The sequence below is a fragment of the Euprymna scolopes genome, chromosome 40 (assembly GCF_053919585.1).
Source record: "Euprymna scolopes isolate OS-2025 chromosome 40, ASM5391958v1, whole genome shotgun sequence".
NCBI lineage: Eukaryota > Metazoa > Mollusca > Cephalopoda > Sepiida > Sepiolidae > Euprymna > Euprymna scolopes.
In genome coordinates, this window is record NC_136521.1 from 42981094 (window position 1) to 43002372 (window position 21279).

The following is a 21279-nucleotide window of genomic DNA, read 5'->3' on the forward strand; positions in this document are numbered from 1 at the left end:
GGAGTGAGCCGACCGAGAAGCCCGGCGAAAAAAGCCTTTGGTGGACATACAGAAAAAATGCACACACACACGCTGACACACATTTTGCCTTTTATATATATAGATATATAGATAATATTACTTTATTTATTTTATTTCATATTTATTGGCAATAATATGTAGACTTAGGTCATATCTAAAAATGGGTGGTGGATACGAAACTACATACATTTAATACATTGCATTTAAGTATTTTAGGTTAAACTGTTTTGTAATTTACTAATATTTACAAGGTGTGAACATATATATAGGAAAGAGGAGAAAATAATTATAGGCAATTTTGATAATCCATAACTATTAAAGTCGAACTTTCATAAATAAATGCATCTTGTAGTGATATGCAAATTAAGTATAATTTACATATGATATGCAAATTAAGTATAATTTACATATGATATGCAAATTAAGTATAATTTACATATGAGCAGATATATAATCTAGGTAGCATATAAAAAGTTCTAAGAAACAGTGACCCCCTCCGAGCGCCCCACCCCCAACCGTTGCCGGACATACACAAAATGTGCACACACACACACACACACACACACACACACACACTAACATATCTTTTGCCTTTTATATATATACTAGCGAGGGGTACCCGGCGTTGCCCGGGTGTTTGTAGGTGTGGGTAGAAACTCCAGGAGTGGGGGTGGGGTTAAAAAAAAAAAGTAAGTATGAGGATCGAACCCGAACCGTTGAGGCAAAGTTGTAAATTAAAGTGTGAAAAAAAAAAAAAAGGGCGACGTTAACGATTGCCCCACCGTGAGATGCTAACGGAAACACGTTTGAATTTATTTAATTACTTGGATTTAGCAGGTGCTCGTTTTAATGAGTTAATGAGGTCAAGTTTGACTGCGGGATGGTACCTTCATTTTCTGCTGAACGCTTTTTTCCCCCCCCCAAAAAAAAATGTTATAGGAAAAGGACTAACCCACATGCGGCGAGCGACAAATGTTGAATATTTATCTTCCCGAAATCAAGTAAATTAAATAGACAGGCGAGCTTCGTTGTTAACTGTGAGATATTACGATTTATGTGTGATATAAAAAGTTTTAAAAAGTTGTGAAGCGAGCGACCGCTTCTCTGAAAAAAGCCTTTTGTTGACATACAGAAAAAGCGAACACACATACATACATACATACATACATACATACATTTTCGCTTTTATATATATAGATAGATAATTTTACTTTATTTATTTTATTTCATATTTATTTCCAGTAATATGTAAACTTTTGTTTTTTTTTATTACATTCTCACCCCCAAACAAGGCATATTGCCACTTTGATGTATCAGGTTATAGTATGTGGGGAGTTGAGCAGCAAGATGTCGGTTCACGTTACACTTGAACTTCTGCATGTCAGTACAGTTGGGGAAGCAAGAACTCGGAAGGGAATTCCAAAGTCCAGCGGTTCTGGGTAAGAAACTACTGGAGTAGAAGGCTCTCTTACATCTAGGGATCTCAACTGTGAAGGGGTGGGATTTTGCTGTCTGTCTGGTTTGTCGGAGGTATTTACGTCGAAGGGGTACAAGTGCTTGCAGTTCGTCGGAGCATTCACCGTTAAAATACTTGTAGAAAAGGCAGAGGGATGCTACATTTCGTCGATGGGACAGAGGCTGAAGTTTAGATGACAGTTCAGGACCTATCAGGTTGGCGACTCTCTTTTGAACTTTGTCTAGGAGTGAGAGACTTGGGTTATATCTAAAATGCGTTTACATAGGTGGTGGATACCAAATAATTATAGGCAATTTTGACAATCCGTGACTATTAAAGCCGGATTTCCATAAATAAATGCATGTATTGTATATTATTAAGGTGGGGTAGTTTTGAAGAAAGCTGGAAATAAATTATAGGCAATTTGGATCATCCATACCTACTACAATCTGATTTCCATAAATAAATGACGATATGAAGAATTATTAAATTAGGCTGATGTTTAGGAGAGATGGAGAACAATTATATGCAATTTCGACAATCCCTTACTATTAAAGTATGATTTTCATGAATAGTTTCCTGTATAAAAATTATTATATTAGGATGGTGTTTAGGATAGTTAGAGATCAATTAAAGGCAATTTGGATCACCTGTAACTATTAAAAAATGATTTTCATAAATAAATGCAAGTATGGGGAATTATTAGAATGGGATATTATTATAGCAGAGCTGGGGAACAATTGTAAGCAATTTGAAACATCCGTAACTATTAAAGTTTGATTAGCATAAATAAATGCCAGCATGGGGAATTAGTAGACCGGGATAATGTTTAGGAGAGAAAGAGAAAAATCATAAGCAATTAGAACCATCCGTAACTATTTAAGTATGATTTTCATTAAAAAAAAAAATGACAGTATGAAGAATTATAAGACTGGGATAATGTTTAGGAGAGTTGGAAAACAATCATAAGCAATTTGAAACATCCGTAACTATTTAAGTATGATTTTCATAAATAAAAGCGAGCATTAGGAATTATTAGACTGGGATAATGTTTAGGAGAGCTGAGGAACAATCATAAGCAATTTGAACCATCCGTAACTATTAAAGTCTGATTTGCATAAATAAATGCTAGTATGGGGAATTATTAGACTGGGATAATGTTTAGGAGAGCTGGGGAACAATCATAAGCAATTTGAACCATCAGTAACTATTAAAGTCTGATTTGCATAAATAAATGCTAGTATGGGGAATTATTAGACTGGGATAATGTTTAGGAGAGCTGGGGAACAATCATAAGCAATTTGAACCATCAGTAACTATTAAAGTCTGATTTGCATAAATAAATGCTAGTATGGGGAATTATTAGACTGGGATAATGTTTAGGAGAGCTGGGGAACAATCATAAGCAATTTGAACCATCAGTAACTATTAAAGTCTGATTTGCATAAATAAATATAGTAAAGAATTTTATTTTTTTAGGAGGTGAGACACAAGGTCAGGTGGTTTTTTTTTTTTTTTTCGAAAAGCCAGCACCCCATGATTCTCATTAGTCATACAAAAATGCTTTATGAGCTTTGTTACCTCCAATAGACTGTCACTTAATACTGATTAACTTAACAATTTTATCCGTTGCGCCATGTGTTCGATCTTCAGTATAAGCGAGTTTCAGGAAGCTACAACCAATATTTTCCAACAAGTAACTGGCTCGAGGCGATTTCATATTCGCTGGCTATTGACGAGTTTACAGCAACAAAAATGAACTCAACATCCACCGTTGTTTAACCTGTAACGGTGGATGGTGCAGACTAACAGTGTCCAGCTTGTTACTTAGGTAGTGGCAGTTGTAAACTGCATACTACAATAACGTAGCGGATAAAGCTGCTATGTAATAATCAGTTTTTAGTACCAATATTTTGAAGGTTGAAGTTTCAATCCTCACCACAGGCGGCACTAAGAATTTAGAGTAGTAGAAAGTGGACTTTGGTTTTGCTTTCGGCAGCTTCGTAACTTTCGTGTTCCATTAATTTGTCCTTTAATCTTGACATTACATGAGCGACATAATCACGTTGACACACTGGTTTCCGTTAGATTACCAAAGTTAAGCAACGTTGAGCCTGATCAGTATTAAAATGGGTTACTGTTGTAGACCCGTGCTCGAGGTTACAAATGAAAGAAACCACAAGTAGTGCAAAGTGTATAAAATATAATATGTATTTATCATAAAGAATACAGGAGCCACTAAAGTGGTATGAGAGGAACGTGTTTGTAGCATGCGGTTAAACATGGTATGAATGTCTCCATTTAGTCTCTGAAACCAGTGGTATTCATAGGACTGGTTGATTCCACTTAGTTCTCAAATAGAGGTGATTTGTATCCCACAACAGTTTCGTTGATCGCGAAACAATACTTAAGTATTGGTTGCTCGAATGTTCCAGAATCTATCGGATTTCCCTTATGGAAGCCAACTCAAAAAGCTTTACTTTTTCTTAGTTGAGCAGGGATCTCATTTTGATCTACAATCCCATCAATGGATATTATGATATAACCTAGGACTTATTACTCATTCCTGCAACTGAAAAAGATGTTGGAATCCGGTGCTAGCAGTCACAAATGAAAGAAACCACATGTAGTGTAAAGTGTATAAAATATAATATGTATTTATTATAAAGAATACAGGAGCCACTAAAGTGGTATGAGAGGAACGTGTTCGTAGCATGCGGTTAAACATGGTATGAATGTCTGCATTTAGTCTCTGAAACCAGTGGTATTCATAGGACTGGTTGATTCCACTTAGTTCTCAAATAGAGGTGATTTGTATCCCACAACAGTTTCGTTGATCGTGAAACAATACTTAAGTATTGGTTGCTCGAATGTTGCAGAATCTATCGGATTTCCCTTATGGAAGCCAACTCAAAAAGCTTTACTTTTTCTTAGCTGAGCAGTGATATCATTTTGATCTACAATCCCATCAATGGATATTATGATATAACCTAGGACTTATTACTCATTCCTGCAACTGAAAAAGATGTTGGAATCCGGTGCTAGCAGTCACAAATGAAAGAAACCACATGTAGTGTAAAGTGTATAAAATATAATATGTATTTATTATAAAGAATACAGGAGCCACTAAAGTGGTATGAGAGGAACGTGTTCGTAGCATGCGGTTAAGCATGGTATGAATGTCTGCATTTAGTCTCTGAAACCAGTGGTATTCATAGGACTGGTTGATTCCACTTAGTTCTCAAACTGCTCTTAAATCTTTGTTAATAAAATCAATATAAAACGAAGAAATTTCATTTTTCCAAGTAAGAAAATTATCATTTAATTACGCATTGTTTATTTAATATTTTCACACAAAATTATATAATTTCTAACTTTTTAATGAAAATTTTATATGTGATCATGCCCAATGACCATGGACTTCTAAAAAATTGGCAAAGAAGCATGCATGCAAACATGTAACCAATAACGTTTCTATAAATAAAACCTATAATAACGCTCTTAGCGCAATATATATATATATATATATATATATATATATATATATATATATATATATATATATATGAGCAAACAGTTAATAAAATATGTTAAAAAACACTTTGAAATGAGTTAAAAACATATTTAATCTGAAAAGGAAACACTGGATAAATGGATAGTCCTTAATCCACGGAGTTTCGAAGAAATACTTTCCTTCTCATCAGAGGGTAGGAATTAGCAAAATACGGGATCGGATTTTGCATGCAGAAGTATTTGATGAAACTAGTCAAAGATCTTACTTGAAAACAAAAAAAGTGAAGCAGAGGGAATATGGTGAAGAAAAAGGTGATTACACATAAATGGATAGTCTGGTGGAAGATAAAAAATCCAGTGACGGTAAAATCCAAATGTAAAACTTCAAGAAAGTTAAAAGAATTTCCATTTGCACAAGTAAAATCCAAGGAAATCCCGTAATTGGAAGAAGATGGTCCATAATAATCCAAAGGCAGAAATCCATGGAATAATTCACAAAAATGTGTACAAGGAAAAAAGAAAAGATTCCAATAATATATATATATATATATATATATATATATATATATATATATATAGGTGCCACTAAAGTGGTATGAAAGGAACGCGTTCGTAGCATGCGGTTAAACATGGTATGAATGTCTGCATTTAGTCTATGAAACTAGTGGTATCCATAGGACCGGTTGATTCCACTTAGTTCTCAAATAGGGGTGATTTGTACCTCACAACAGTTACCATGTGGGAAATCCAGGTGCTATATGTGAACTCCGCTTATCTCTGCATTGTTTCAAGTCATCCTGGACTTCTTGGTCTCAAGCAGTGCCGATTCAGGAGAGATAAAGTTGGAGATTACGCAACCTTTTCCTCATAATTACACACGCAACTACTTTTACAGGGGGGGTATTCATTGTCTTTTGAGACTGAAATAAGGCATCGCATCGCATAAGCGATGTTTTTGACACAGGGGAAAGAATTGCTATTTTCTGGGTTGGAATATGTTCATCGGACCCTTATTGTTGGCTAGTCTAGACCTTGAAGTAGTATTTTTTAGTTTCTTACATCAAGTGGCTTCATGCTTTGTCTGGAGAATAAAGTAAAAATTACTTAAGAATGCTACCCGGTTATGGCTTACAGAATGAGAACAATCCACCCCCATGAATTAAATAAAGGGACGCACCTGAATGTGGAAATGGTTTGAGAATACGATCCAAGATGAGAACAGAAGTCTAATCTGACGTAACGGATAAAAGTGCTAATGGCCCTCGCCTTCGGGAAACACCATGTCTTGACAAGCTTCTGAGACTGACCTTCACTCCTGGTCTGAAATGGAACACATACATAAAATCAGTTGCCACGATCGCTGGAAAACTAATTGGATCACTCTACCTCACCAGTAGGTATCTCACTGCCAATGCAGTCCTCTATCTGTATAAGAGTCAAGTACGTTCTAAAATGGAGTACTGTTGCAACATCTGGGCAGAAACTGCTCAGTGCACCTATCCTGCTTTGATAAAGTTTAAAACCGGTTGCAAAACCTAATAGGTGATGCACTTTTTCCCCTGCAGCTTCTTCCCCATAGAAGAGACGTTGCGAGCATGTTTCTGATCTATTGTTATTTTTATGGCAAGTGCTCATCTGAGCTCCAATCTAGGGTCCTCTTACCAAACTTTCACGAAAAACACTCAACTAGCTACAACCGCTATAAACAATTTCCCCCACTCTTTGTGCCTAAATCTAAATGCAGATTCCAGCTCCTTTCCTAGAACTGCCCACTGTTTCATTGGCCTCCATCCCGACTGACTATGATACGGTAGACTTCAAGTCTAATGTAATTAAATTCTTGTCGAATCATCCCCTTAAATAATCAAAATGTACCCAACTTACACCATTAACGATTACCACACTGCCACCTTACATTCATTAACCCTTATCCTCGTGTGGCCTTTGGGCCTTGATAAGTGAGGCTCCCTTGTAAAAAAATGTGATAATAATAATGTTTTGCTATTGTTTTGTAATGTGGAATATTGATATATTCGGATCATGGCAATGAAGACAAGGCTTATTGATCAAGTGATACTGACTGGCCCAAATTACGCCACTTGGAAAGTGCGTTGCAAAAAGGCATTAATTAGAAATGGATTATGGGATATGGTTCACGACCTTAGGATAGATGTGATATTAAAACGCCAAGTACTCATCCTCAAAAGATCGTGCTTACACGCTGTCAGCAGAATCGTGACTTTTATTATATTCGATTGGGACACTGTTGTAGATAAAATTGGCCGACTAATTTCTAAAGAAAGCGTGAACAAAAAAGATAATGTTAAAGAAAACATTATCTGGTTCAATATCAACGTTCAACCTAATTTAAAAAATACAGAAAAATATTTATACTGTATGTATCCGTTATGGAACGAAGATGTCATATTCTTAAAATCACGTACATTGCTCAAGTAGTTTTTTTTTTTTAACTTAGAAAATCAAATTTAAGAGTAAACAAGACATTCTGTCTTAGTCCGCCATGTTTAATAAATAAAGGGAGATAATTCAATTCGAATTATCAATATCAAAACCAGCCTTGAAAAATGGTTGGATTATTTTACCGCTCCAGAATGAACCTGACGTCTGATGCAATCCTCTATCTGTATAAGAGTCAAATCCGTCCTTTCATATCTGGAGAGGTTTCATTAGGAACCCTCTTTCTTGTTTTGACAGAGTAAAAAAAAAACTTACTTCACAATCCAGTGGGAGATAATCCCTTTTCATTTTGTACGACCCTTTTTCTAACAGAAAAGATGTTGCTAGCCTTTTTCAGTCTATAAGGATTTCCGTGAAAGGTGTGATATACAACATAATCATGTCGACACGCTGGTTCCCGTCAGATCATCAAAGTTAGGCAACGCTGAACCTGACTAGTGCAAAAATGAGTGACCACTTGAAAATTCCAGGTGCTGCGTGTGCTCTCTGCTTGTCTCAGCATTGTTTTCAGATAGTCCTAGGCCTCTGCTTGCCACTGGATCTAAGCAGTGCTGATTCAAAATTTAAGAGTAAGCAAGACATTCTGTTTTAGTCCGCCATGTTTAATAAATAAAGGGAGATAATTCAATTCTGATTCAACAGAGGTGTGGCTAGGAATTGTGCAACCCTTGCCCAACAATTACATTCGCAGCTACCCTTATAGGGGTGTCTATTGTCCCTTGAAACTGAATGGAGGCATCATAAGGATTAGAGTTGCGAGGTTTGCCTAAGATTCCCGGGCGACGCCAGATCAGGTTAGCTAGTATGCAACAAAGATGATAGGTTATACAACTGCAAATAAAGTAGCAGAAACGGTGAACCAAAATGAAATCGACTTCACAATCAGTAAATTATGAAATCGATTTGTCCATTTTTATGCTCCTTTTTATCACAGAAAAGACGGTGCGTGATTGGTGTTAGGGTTAGAGTTATGGAGTTTGCCTAAAATAACAGTACATATACCCTCGGGCAACGCCAGATCGGGTCAGCTAGTATGCAACGAGGGTGAAAGGCCATACAACTGCAAATATAGTAGTAGGAATGATGAACCAGAAAGAAATCGGCTTCACAATTAAGCTCTTTTAAGCAGAAAAAATGTTGCTAGCCTCTCTCTACAGTATTGTAATTTGTCATTAACAGTCATCCTAAATAATTTGATTCTATTCATTCCAGTAATCATTTTCAATCATTTCATAAGAAACCTCTATTATTCAACTAATCCGTATCTTCGAGTTGCTTTTGGCCTGAATAAGTGGTGACTATTAGATCAAAATAAAAAAAAATAGATGGTAAAAGTTACACATATTTATTTATAGATACTATTAATACTACTAATAATATGCATTGGATTAAGATGGAGTCCTGCTCCCATATTTGGGGAGGTGCAGCTCAGAGCACTCTTTCTTGCTTTGACAGAGTACAAACCGACTTCGCAATCTAGTGGGTGGGTGGGTGGATGGGTGATCTCTTTTTGTTCCCTAGAACGCTTTTCACACAGATGAGATATTGTGAGTCTCTCTTTAGTGTACCGTTATATTCATGATAGTACTTCGACTGAACTCCAATCCCTGCACCTCCCCCCCTGCCATGTAAAAAATTCACAGAAAGATTATGATTTCAATCAACTGGACGCGAATTGATGAGTGTTACAGCATCGTTTTTTTCATTGGATTTTAGTTTGTCTCATATAAGTTTGCCTAGGATTTCAATTCCTACTTGATTTGTTCCCGTGTTTTGTTTCCCACGGATGATGACAAAAACCCTTCCTTTGGCGTGTTTATTATCATATCTGGGGTTGGTCATCTTTCAAACATTCCCCGTTCTAGAGGAAAATGGAATAATTACACTCTACACTCCTGTTGCGCTCTCTCTCCCCCTCTCTCTCTCTCTCTCTCTCTCGCTCTCTCTCTCTCTCTCTCTCTCTCTCTCTCTCTCTCTATATATATATATATATATATATATATATACTAGCAAAAGTACCCGTCGTTGACTGGGTTCAAAACAGCCTACAGAAAATGGACTCTGATTTATGAAAGTACTAGCGGGGATACCCGGCGGTGCCCGGGTGTTTGTAGGTGTGTGTGGTGTTAAATAAAAAAGAAACCGAGGCGAAGTTTGAAAATAAAATCGGCCAGCCAAAATGAGTTCGTGAAAGATGTTTGAATTTATTTAAGAACGAAATTGACAGGTGCGCGCCCGGAAGTTGTCAAGCGTTACGACGACGACGACGACGACGACGACGACGACGACGATGTAGGTTTGTTTGTTATAAGCGAAGTAAAAAAAGAAAACAACGTTACCACTAAGCGGGAAAAAACACACACACAAAAAAAAAACTAACGTAAAGCAAACGAAAGATGAAAACAGAAAAACGAACACGTGAAAAATGTCTTCAATAAGCCTGTTTCGATATTAAAATTTAAAAAAATCGGTGGGTACCCGGGTGTTTTTGGGTGTCGCTAAGAATAAGCGAAGTAAAAAAAAAAAATGCAGAAAAACGAAACACTGGTTCAATATTTAAATTTAAAAAATCGAAAAAAACAACAAAAAAAAACATCTCACACCACGATTCGAACCCAAAACATTTAGATAATGAACCAAGACCTTAACCAACTGAGCTAACGTGACGTACATGAAATTTGTTCGGTTTTTCAACTATTTAAAGTAAATCAGGTTACGACGTCATCTGACGCATGCGTAGAATCGGCCATTGTCACGAAAGGACCGTTTTTGTTGCCCCCCCCCGTCGAAAATTGTCGATTTCGGGGTGAAAAAGTTAACGTTTTTGGACAATTTTTCGATATTTTTCGAGCAAAGGATGGAGCTTCGATATGTTACCGAGTTTGTAAATTTTCGTCGCGCTTGTCGAAAGTTTTTAGCAGACATCCAAACATACACACAAACATACATACATTTTCGCTTTTATATGTATAGATGATAGGTTATGAAAAGGAAGGGTTGAACATTTGGGTTGAATTTGGGCGTATCAAAACCAAAGCAAAATATGATGAAAGTAAAAATAAAATATATACACCCCATAATGTATCATACCATGCCTGTTCACATTGAAACACTTATCACAATATTCATGAAAGTATGATAGGTTATGAAAAGGAAGGGTCGTAAAGAGATAGCTTCGAATTTGGGGCTATCAAAACCAAAGCAAAATATGATTTAATAAAAATAAAATAGATAAACCCCATAATTTATTATACCATACCTGTTCACTCTGAAACACTTATCACACTATTCTGTGGATATATATTAAAAAACCTTGTTAAACTTTGTGACATATTTCCATTCTATGGAGGTCAGGCGCGAACGAACATCCCATAAGTTTATTATACCATATTTCTTCAAACTGAAGCATAATTATCAAAGTATACTTACGCAGATAGATATGAAAGTTTTTATTAAAGTTTGTGCCTATTTCCATTCTATGAAGGGCAGGCGCGAACGCAGACCCCACAATTTTATTATACCATCCCTATTTAAGTTAAAACAGACTTATCAAAGTATTATTATGTACATCTATATCAAAAACATTTGTAAACGTTATTTTTTAATTTTTAAGTTTTTTATTTCCCTACTTTGTGGACTAGGCGCGAACGTAGACCCCACAATTTTAATGAACCACCGTTCTTCCAGATCAAATATACCCATTCCTGTGTCTCGATAATCTTCTATCATTATATGTTATCAGTTTTTTAAAATAGTCAACCATATAGGAGCCTATTCATGACCACACACACACACACACACACACACACACACACACACACACACACACATATATATATATAATGAATAAAAAAAGAATACGAAAAGTATAAAAGCTTATAACTTTTCATTATTCGTTTTCAATTGGTGACGTGCAGGAATACAAAATAATGTTATGAAAAAAAAATTAAAAAACTTTATATATATATATATATATATATATATATATATATATATATATATATATATATATGTTTAAAGAAAAAATAGAAAAAACCGAATGAAATTATTAAAAAATCAACGTTTCGTCCTTGTCTCAGAGGACATCTTCAGGATAATTGAAATAAAAATGTGATAAAAGAAAAAGTCATAGATCGTGCGAAAAAAGACAGTTTTTTAAAATCCAACCCATGTCGGGAAAGGACGAATATGTGTGCGTATGGGAAGGTTGTTTGATGTCTATATATACAATTTTAAAATGCATTTAAAATAAATATGTACATTTTTTTTTTTTCTTTTTTTTCTCTTCTGCGAAACTACTCATTTTCCTGAAACATTGAAAGAAAAACGGCTAGCCAGGATCCACCCTGATACCTTGCTCTTTGATTATTATTTTCCCTATGCTAGGGGTTAAATGGTAGAAGCCTTTTCTTTGCGTAATAGTATTAGTATTCAAAATTAGTGCTGATTCTAAAAGTCTTCTTTTAGCTCTATCTATCACGTATTTAATAATTTTCGCTTGATCTAAATTAAATGAGTGATCGTGTTCTGCACAATGGCAAAAGAGTGCATTTAGGGCGTTACCATTCCTCATATCTCTTCTGTGCTCGTTAAGTCTTAATTTCAATTTTCGTTGTGTTTCACCTATGTACGCTTGTTGACAGTTGTTACATGGGATGGAATATATACCGGCATCGGATGTGAGGGTTTTGGGAGAGTGCTTGGTAGTTTTTAATGTCTGTTTTATGGTTGAGGAAGTTGTTTGTATCAGGTGAAAACCAAGTCTATTAAGAGTGTCGTAGATTTTTGTGTTTTTGGTGTGTTTTTCGCTGAAGAGAAAAAAAGGGGGGAAAAATGTACATATTTATTTTAAATGCATTTTAAAATTGTATATATAGACATCAAACAACCTTCCCATACGCACACATATTCGTCCTTTCCCGACATGGGTTGGATTTTAAAAAACTGTCTTTTTTCGCACGATCTATGACTTTTTCTTTTATCACATTTTTATTTCAATTATCCTGAAGATGTCCTCTGAGACAAGGACGAAACGTTGATTTTTTAATAATTTCATTCGGTTTTTTCTATTTTTTCTTTAAACATAACGTCAACCACCGCTGGTACATTTTTTCATTCCTTATACATTCTGTCGAAATGGAAAACCGATCTTCTCTGCGAACATATAAGAGCATCTTAATCGCAGCAAATTCTCACAACAACAGGAGAATTTTTCTGGAAAAATGTATTGAAGAAAAAGTCATACCTGCATGCATACCTAAATCTTTTAAAACATCAGACCGTATTTTCCCGGATTACATTGAGAAATATCTTTTGTCATCTATAATATATTTAAAGCACCAAAGCTCTCATCTTTTTCGGAAAGCCAGGATATTAATTGCTGATTATCAACAAAATTACAAGAAAACACCCAGATCAATTAAGAACATTTACAGATCTATCAAAAAAATTTAACACACGCCATAACTTTAAATTGAATAACAAACTTGCGAAATTGATAAAAAACAGCAAATGGAAAACTTTGGGACGTCCAGACCTTATTCTAAACCTTACTTCTAAACCACTCTCGGACATTGAAACTGAAGCTCTTAGTTTCGGTCTTAAATTCGCTACCGGCAAGCATTCGAAAATCACTACTAACACAACACTAAAAAATTATAGACAAGAGGACTCTGATTTTACTAAAGGCTTCATACAAGGGATAATAGCTTTAACAACTACCCAACCTCAAGATTTAGCACTACCAAAAAGATACATTGATGCCTTAAAACTTTTAACAAAAAATAAAGACATTATTATTTCACAAGCCGATAAAGGAGGGGGTATAGTTATAATAGATAAAGACCTATATCTAAAGAAAATGCACACACTATTGGCAGACGGAGATATATACACTCCGATAGATTTAAAATCAATAGAAAAAGATTTCGATACTTTTAATAAATCCGTAAAGAAACTTATCGGAAATGATAAAAAATGGATAAATAACATAGAATACCACCCCACTATTCCTATATTATACGGCCTCCCAAAAATACATAAAGAGAACGTCCCTATGAGACCTATAATATCAAACATTGGAAGCGTCACCCATAAATTAGCACGAGCTATTGCCCAAATTTTAACTCCACTAATGGGCACCATCAGCACTTCACATATCAAAAACTCTGGTGACCTCCTAAATAGAATAAAAAATATGGACATGCAAAATAAAACCATGCATAGTTTAGACATAATTTCCCTGTACACCAATATTCCAATCAAAAAATGCCTTAATCTACTCCACAAGCACTTAATCAAAATTAAAGCCGACCTACCTTTTTCCTCAGATACACGAATACAAATTATAAAACTCATCACTGATAGAACCTACTTTCAATTTAATAATTCTTACTATAGACAGAAATTTGGACTCCCTATGGGTAACCCCCTTAGTGGTGTACTAGCCTGCTTATTCTTAGAATTCTTAGAAACCAACTCTTTTAAACACAGACTTCCTAAAAACTCCACATATTTTAGATATATAGATGACATTCTTATTTTTCTCCCTAAATAGAACAAATTAGAAATAAATTAAATTCAGTGGAACCATCTATAAATTTTACACATGAATCCGAACAAGACCACTCCCTAGCTTTTCTAGACATATTCCTCATCAGATCAGAAACTGATCTGAGTTTCAAAGTACATAGAAAGACCACACACAAAAACGACTATATTCATTACTACTCACACCACAATGATAAAATAAAGACGGGCATGATTATAGGTTTTTTCTTACGTGCCTTTAGAATATGCAGTCCCCAATATCTTAATGATGAATTTCAATATATTACGAATGTTTTAAGAAAACTACAATATCCATCCTATTTCATTTCTTACGCAAAGAAAAAAGCTACGAAAATACACTATAACATAAACACACAGAAAAATAAAACAGATACCTCACTATTAAACAGACATCTTTTCATTCCCACCCACACCAAAAACACAAATCTACGACACTCTTAATAGACTTGGTTTTCACCTGATACAAACAACTTCCTCAACCATAAAACAGACATTAAAAACTACCAAGCACTCTCCCAAAACCCTCACATCCGATGCCGGTATATATTCCATCCCATGTAACAACTGTCAACAAGCGTACATAGGTGAAACACAACGAAAATTGAAATTAAGACTTAACGAGCACAGAAGAGATATGAGGAATGGTAACGCCCTAAATGCACTCTTTTGCCATTGTGCAGAACACGATCACTCATTTAATTTAGATCAAGCGAAAATTATTAAATACGTGATAGATAGAGCTAAAAGAAGACTTTTAGAATCAGCACTAATTTTGAATACTAATACTATTACGCAAAGAAAAGGCTTCTACCATTTAACCCCTAGCATAGGGAAAATAATAATCAAAGAGCAAGGTATCAGGGTGGATCCTGGCTAGCCGTTTTTCTTTCAATGTTTCAGGAAAATGAGTAGTTTCGCAGAAGAGAAAAAAAGGGGGGGAAAAATGTACATATTTATTTTAAATGCATTTTAAAATTGTATATATAGACATCAAACAACCTTCCCATACGCACACATATTCGTCCTTTCCCGACATGGGTTGGATTTTAAAAAACTGTCTTTTTTCGCACGATCTATGACTTTTTCTTTTATCACATTTTTATTTCAATTATCCTGAAGATGTCCTCTGAGACAAGGACGAAACGTTGATTTTTTAATAATTTCATTCGGTTTTTTCTATTTTTTCTTTAAACATAACGTCAACCACCGCTGGTACATTTTTTCATTCCTTATACATATATATATATATATATATATATATATATATATATATATATATATATATATATATATATATATATATATATATATACAGTGCCACGCAAAAGTATTGGATACATTACATTTTTCTTCATAACCTTAATTAGGGTTCTAGATTTTACCTAAAATTTGGTCAGTATATTCCTATTACTATGCTAAATTCTATTTGGAGTAGTAATTACAAAATCAAAGTTTAGAAAGTTTATATTGAAGGAAAAATATAAATTAACAAACGCAAAAGTATTGGCTAAACTTTAAAAAAAATTCTTTTTCTGAAATAAATTTAAATGACTTTTGCTTAGCGTGTTACAATAATGCAAACGAGTTATCACTGACCAATCAGAGAGCTTTATATTAAAATAATTTTATAAAATTCTTCCAGTTTGGGCTCACTCCTTCAAAGTCAACCAGTTCGTTTATAAAAATGCCTAAAACTAAAGAGTTGTCAATAGACATTCGTCAAAAAATCATTGATAAGCACAAAGAAGGAAAAGGGTATCGAATAATATCAAGGGAACTTAATCTACCACTTAGTACAGTTAGAAACGTTATTAGAAAGTTTAAAAACCCTGGTGAAGCTGTTGCAAATCTTCCAAGATGTGGTCGGCCAAGGAAATTAAATGAAAAAAATCAAGGTGGGTAAGCAGAAAGGTACAAAAAAAAAACCCTTTTCTTACTCGTGGTGAAATTCAAACCGACCTCAGAGAAGCTGGGATTAATGTGAGCAAGGATACAGTCAGTAGAGTTCTAAATCGTGCCGGTTTTGTATCAAGGTCCCCAAGAAAAGTTCCATTATTGAAGCTTAAACATGTCAGATCACGTTTGAATTATGTTAAAACATGTGGGGAACAACGCCAAGAATTTTGGAACAATATAATTTGGTCGGACAAAACGAAAATCCAAATCTTTGGAAGAAACACAGCAACACATGTATGGCATAAAAATGGCACTGCCTATAACAAAATGAATACCATTCCTACGGTAAAGTTTGGCAGTGGTTCGATTATAGTATGGGGGTGTTTTTCATTCAAAGGTACTGGTGAACTAGAAATCATCAATGGTAGAATGAATGAACGTATGTACAGGGAGATTTTGGAGAAAAACCTCCAGAAATCTGCTTATTTGTTGGGACATAACAGCAATTTCGTGTTTCAGCAGGACAATGATCCCAAGCATACTACCAAACTAACCAAAGAATGCCAAACTAACCAAAGAATGGTTTAGAAATAACGGAATTGACGTTCTTATTTGACCCAGTTAGTCTCCAGACCTCAACCCAATTGAAAATTTGTGGAAAATATTGAACATCAATGTTCACAAGAGGAATTCACAAAATATTTAACAACTAGAACAGTGCTGCAAAGAAGAATGGCGCAAAATACCTGCATATCTTTGCAAAAAACATGTGTGCAACTATAGAAAGCGATTGGAAGCTGTTGAACGCAATAAAGGCCATGCAACCAAATATTAAATCAATGTATCCAATACTATTTGCGTTAGTTGATTTATATTTTCCTTTAATATAAACTTTCTAAACTTTAATTTTATAATAACTACCCCAAATATTAGTTAGAATAGTAATAAGAATATACTGACCAAAGTTTAGGTAAAATCTTGTAATCTAATTAAAGTTATGAAGACAAATGTAATGTATCCAATACTTTTGCTTGGCAGTGTATATACTAGACTATCCGTAACCCGTTGGGTCAGTATATGTTAGAGCTAGCTATGGAATAGTGAGTATACAGAATTAATGTATAAACGCGCAAAAAATTCAATGCACACGCACGCCAAAACGAACGTGATGACCAGTAGAAACAATACGAAATAATAAAGTTTTTAACATCATTGCCCTTGTATTAAATGAAACATCCTTTATATAAGAAAGGGTGTGATTAGTTGAAAAAAAACTGATAAAAAAAAAACAAAAAAGAAAAAAAAAACGAAAAGCAAAAAATACAAGGAGAGAGTGTACATTGTAGAGGTCCATCCTATTTTTGTGTGTGTGTGTTAACAGCCTTAAAAACATCAGGAAATAATAATTAACTGATTACGTCATATTAAACGGTGAGATTTTTTCAAATATTTTTAAAATTAATGAACCCCCCCAACATACACAAGAAGTGGGGTCTCATTTTATTGATCCCCTACCACCACCACCACCACGCTAAAATGTTACATTTTAATTATTTAAAAAAATCTTACTTTTATATTATCTTTAAGAGCTGTTGAAACGTATGAGGCAAAAAAGTATATTTTAATTTGTGGGTTCCATTTATGTATAATAAAGTTGTTAAAATCTATTTTTTCAGTAATTAATTAATTTTTAAAATCTTCTCGATTCATTGGCAGACCCTGTATATATGAACTTGGAAACGGTTGGGCCGATTTTTTTTTTTTAATTTCACACGAAGGTACTTGATATGTTTGGGAATGTTCTTACGTAGGTTTTGTATTTTAATCACGTTGTGATAAGTATCGAAAATCGAAACAGTCTGATCAAAGAAGAAAATCCGAGTCTGACCAAAGTTAACACATTTATACAACCTAACATCACAAGTGCAGTTGAGAAGTTTTATGACCACACAAGCGGAAACTCCCAGCCTAAAAAATCAGTTGTAGATTCTTTTATAAAATAGAGGTGTGTTTGAAATGAATGCACAATTAAACCATGATACTTGACTTTTGCATTGTAAAATTTAGTTGAAGTCATTATTTACAAATAATTTAATAAAATCAACAGTAGATAATCTACAATGCAATGTAGACTACGATGTATCGTGAACTAAGTAATTGCGGGGTGGGGCATGAGAAGCTTCCTCCCGGCAGATTGTGTGTGGGGGGGGGGATCCTTAATTAGAGCAGACAATCGATTTGATAAAAAAAATGGGCAATTTCATCGATTTCGATGATAATGAAATTATTGAAGGATGGAGCATTTGTTGATCCTCATTCAATTCTGGACAACGCCGGGTCCCCCTACTAGTGTGTATATATATGTATGTATGTCAGGTCATGTCAAATGCTACTGGTACCATGTAACCCAGTACTACCTGCCTCATGGTTGGGTCACCGGTGACTAAACTGCCCCCCCATCACTTGTTTGGTGAGGAGGGTGGCTAGTCTCCCTGAAGGATTAAAAACAAGACCTTCCAAAGGGCGAACGAACCCTTTTTTGGGGTCAACGGCCAACTAGCACCGTGTGTGTTTGTGCGTATGTGTGTGCTGGGGTGGGGAGGTCTCCCGTAAGCCATAGTGAAGGCAACCTTTCTAGGAGAAGCAAATCTCTGATTTAAAAAAACATAAAGCGGGAGACATGTACCCGCATTAAGCTGGTCTGCAGTTTAACTTGTTGCTGGCTATCTTGCTCTTGCTTGTTGCTGGATCTCAACATTTTGAACCGAGAGAGAGAGAGAGAGAGAGAGAGAGAGAGAGAGAGAGAGAGAGAGAGAGAGAGAGAGAGAGAGAGAGTTAGCTGTCGTACAAAGCTAAGACTGTAACATCATCTGTGTATAGATACTCCCTCAGGCATTTGTCTATAAAAATGGTCCTGTGGCGATGGAAGTAATTTTTGGGCTCATGGATTTAAGTGTCTGAAGGAGTGGCACTCGTCTGATAAGACGTTGCAATCATATATTCACCGCAGTAAGCCTACGAACGTCGAGAACTGAATAATAATAAAATAGAAACGTAATTAAGTAGTTGCTGAAAATTATTTTTTGTTGTTACTTAAATCATATTATTTGAAAAATGTTAAATGAAATTAAATAAAACAAAGTGTATAGTCAAACGTATGATTATCATCATATTGACTGCGAAAATCGCTCTTTGTTCTTTGAAAGTTATCTACTATTTTTGTATTCAATCAATCGAGAATGTGAAAGAATATGTATGCAGTAGTTAATCAAAACACCCCCAAAAAATGTAAAGTTGAAGGGATTAACCTCTAATTGAGTTGCAACTATAGAATGGATTACAGACAATGAAGAAAGCTGAGAATAGTAATGGTGTTACAACGAAATAGTAAACATAGGAAGAAAACTTCTCGGTGTAAGGAGTGAGAGCGGTAGTAGATCTGAGCATGAGAGTGAAAATTCCTGATGGTTAGTAAGAAAGAGAAAGGGGGACAGAGAGAGAGAAACAGAAAAATAGGGGGGAAATAAGATATATATATATATATATATATATATATATATATATATATATATATAGAGAGAGAGAGAGAGAGAGAGAGAGAGAGAGAGGGAGAGAGAGAAACTATGTTAGTACCCCTGGTTCACGACTGACAAGCCAAGGGTATCATACGTGCTATCGTATGTTCAAAATATTATATGCAATTTTTATACTCTTTTTCATACCTATTTAAATCTATCTCTCTATATCTCTCTCCTGATCCCCCTCTTTCTCTCTCTCTCCTCTTTTCCGCTCTCTATTTATCTATGAAACTATTCTCTCTCCTTAATTCAGCTATTCTTTTCCCGTATCTCTCTATTACACTCCCCCTCTTCATTCCCCTCCCTTCTTCACTCCCTCCGTCTCTAATTATATACGAAACTCATCTCTTTTGTAATTGACTCCCTCGCGCTTCTTTCTGTCCCTCATTCTTTCTACTCTTCATTCTGTCCCCTTTCTCCTTGCCATTCGTAACGAAACGGATGTGGTAGCTGCCCAACTCTGTGATAGCCTAAGTGGGCAGTACAACAAAAAGATAACATCATAATATATATATATATATATATATATATGTATGTATGTGTGTGTGTGTGTGTGTGTGTGTGTGTGTGTGTGTGTGGTGTCTAATGTTTGCTTAATTATTACCAACTGCATGTATGTGTGTTTAAATAGAAAAGGACAGACAATACATACATACATACATACATACATACATACATATATAGAGATACACACACACACACACACACACACACACACACACACATATATATATGGGTGTGTGGGAGATGTACGTGAGAAAGGTGGGTGTGACGCAGAGTGTATGACGGAGCATCCACTTAAGTCGGCAAACGCAAAACTCACACGCGGGGGTGAAATAAGGTTTGTCACAGACAAAATTATCCTCGCTATGGTCTGATTAATGGGAATTAGCTAACACTCCCGGGGATATTAAAGCCCCCCATTTCATATCGGGACAACTAGAAAAAAAAAACTCAAATCCTAGAGAAACCAGCCGAACGAGGACCGATTTTAAACAACCGAAAGCATCATGGGCACTGGTTACGCATATTGTATAAATATCGGATACTTTGAAAGTACGAATGCCATACGAATTTAAAAACTTGGTAAGTATTTTTATTCTATGATCCTCCAATATATAGTAGAAACTATTTTCATGGCAGGTGTTCGAGTGAGATTTCATCTATGGTTCTCCTGTAAATCATTCGCAACAAAAACTCATCCACCTACAACCATTGCCAGTTTTCTCTCTACCCTCACTCACATATATATAGTTTCGTTTTGTTTATATATATATATATATATATATATATATATATATATATATATATATATATATATATATATATATATATATATATATATATATATAATGCTCCCTATCTTGGATTGAGCATATTGGAGTACGAAATAATAATACAATGCTCTTTGTGTAAACAAATTGAGCATAGGCGTTTGGACAATGTTTAATCATTGTATTTGTAATTTCGCATACCCGTCTCAGCAGCAACCAAATAGCGTAATGGTTAGAAGCTTTGAGTTTCAATCCTAGCTGCACTGAGAAGCTGTGGATCTCTCTCTCTCTCTCTCTCTCTCTCTCTCTCTCTCTCTCTCTCTCTCTCTCATATATATATATATATATGATGCAATTCTCTGTCTATATAAGAGCCAGGTACGAAATCGACGAGAGAGTCCGTTTTATATATATATATATATATGTATATATATATATATATATATATATATATATGTATATATATATATATATATATATATATATATATATA

General features: G+C 35.0%; 1 protein-coding gene across 1 annotated transcript in view; it reads left to right on the forward strand.

The window, feature by feature from the left end:
* The first annotated feature begins 20317 nt into the window (after positions 1-20317).
* Positions 20318-21279, forward strand: part of LOC145265502 (uncharacterized) — a 78332-nt gene continuing 77370 nt past the window's right edge. The window contains exon 1 of the mRNA XM_080121398.1: positions 20318-20598. The gene's annotated coding sequence lies outside the window, so the exon portion shown is untranslated. The remainder of the gene's footprint in view (positions 20599-21279) is intronic.